General features: G+C 47.6%; 1 pseudogene; it reads right to left on the bottom strand.

Moving 5' to 3' along the window:
- Nucleotides 1–355: 355 nt before the first annotated feature.
- On the bottom strand, nucleotides 356–1,593 carry LOC114704062 (annotated as a pseudogene).
- Nucleotides 1,594–1,970: the final 377 nt, after the last annotated feature.

Raw genomic sequence — 1,970 nt, 5'->3', positions numbered from 1 at the left:
TGCATGCTCGGCATGTGTGAGGTTCCCGGTTCAGGCCCCAGCGTGTGCACACACACAAAGGTGAACTTGCCAGATGAACATACAAGGATAGGCCGATGCATGGTTGGCTTCACTTTGTAAATCTAGACAGTATGTTGGAAAACGATGCAGTGAATTCTTATCCCTCTTCAAAAGACAAGTGATGATGGTTGGATGAAGCAGTTCAGAAGCCTGTCTTCTCTGTGAGGAATGGGGACTTCAAAACGGAAAGACGCACTGGGGGCTTTGACAGTGGGGAAGGGCTTTGGAGTCCGCAGTGGGAACAGTTCCTTCTCACCTCTCCTCACTGACCAGACACTTTACTAACACTTGTGAGTTAATCAAGGAGCCCTGGCCGGCTGCTGAGGCAGCGCTGCCACCGGGCCTCTGTAGCTCCCTTCTCCTCAGTCAGCTTCCTATCTGACTGCTTGAAGAGGCCAATTGTGGTAGGAGGAACAGAACCCAAAAGCCTGATGGCTTCCTTGCTGGAAGCTTTTATCCTGTCCTTCCAGGTTTTTCTGTCTGTCCTGAATAATGCATGCAGGACTCCGCATCCTTTGGTGGACAGTTTTGAACAGTCAAGTCAACCTCAGCGATTTCTAACCCAGGGCAGCAACATTGGTTGTGAACAAAACTCCAAAATTGCCATTTTTGGAAACTCTCAGAGTGATTTCTCTTTGTTTCTGTGGAATGTTGCCATGTAGTGGCCAGTCCTGCTTTATACATGTATTCTGTGACAGCTCCTGAGCTTCTTTCTTGGTTTCAGAGATGGTAGGCACCCTTGATGGCCACTGTATACCCAGATCACATCCTCAATAACCGCTACCCTCTTAGTTCAGGGACACTTTGCCAGGTGCTCAACAGTTATGGCTGCTTCCTGAGTCTTTTTACCAATCCAGTCCACCTGTACATATGTAGAGTTCATGCATTTCTTAGCACCATTAAACACCCAATGAGGGCAAGTTGCAGGGAAAAGCAATGTTTGGGGGTTGTCTTCAGACTCTTTCTTGTATGCCACTCATAAAATTTCTTCCCCTCGATCAGCAAAACCCATATCCAATACCTGGTCAACGTCATCCAGGACAATGTGTTTAAGTTTGGGGAGATCTAGCTTGCCAATCTCTAGGTGGTCTTTAATACGACCCCAGGTCCCAGCCAGGAGATCAATCCCACCATAAAAACAAGCCAGTCATAGCCTTTTTTTTGTGTGTGTGATGTCACTGAAGTCTTTGTTCACTTGATTTGCTAATTCTCTTACTGGAGCGAGAGTGAGTCCCTGAGGAGCAGGGCCTCTCTTCCCGTCCTGTAGCCCACCCTGAAGTTTCTCAGTCAAAGGCATAGCAAAAGGAGAATGTCTTCCCAGTGCCTGTCCACACCTGGACAATCAAGTCTTTCCCACTGTACGCGTGGTGGAATGTCTTGACTTGTATAGGAAACAGGAAGTTCACCTCCAGAGCATTGAGAAGCTTGAGTTTCTCCAGATATGGGAAAACCAGAGACAGCTCCTTCTTTCTGTCCCACAGGTTTTCGCCTTCTCTGTCTCACGACTACTTCCATCATTTTCCCAGCAGCCATAAACTGCTCACAGCTTTTCAGTTATTGTCGGAATTTTGACTGGCATGGTCTTGTACGGGTAACACAGCTGCTGTGAGGTCATGAGGGCAGTGGCCATGCCATGTCCAGCAGACGACAACATTTCATAGCACTCCTCACTGTCCTCCAGCTCTTAAACTTCTTCTGCTTCCTCTCCCATGATGTTTCCCGAATCTAAGGGTGAGAGTGTGTATGGAGGTTTCACGTAGCGCTGCTCGTAGACAGCTACCTTTTCTCAACACTCCAAACAGTCATGTCTCTGCATTAACTTCTGCCCACTACAAAGGAAGCTTCTCTGATCAAGGCTGACAGCAGTACAAATATATGGGTACTCAGATGAATACTTGGAAAGGTGGTTT

This window comes from Peromyscus leucopus, chromosome 15 (assembly GCF_004664715.2).
Source record: "Peromyscus leucopus breed LL Stock chromosome 15, UCI_PerLeu_2.1, whole genome shotgun sequence".
Taxonomy (NCBI): Eukaryota; Metazoa; Chordata; class Mammalia; order Rodentia; family Cricetidae; genus Peromyscus; species Peromyscus leucopus.
This window is presented reverse-complemented; position numbering and strand designations above follow the sequence as displayed.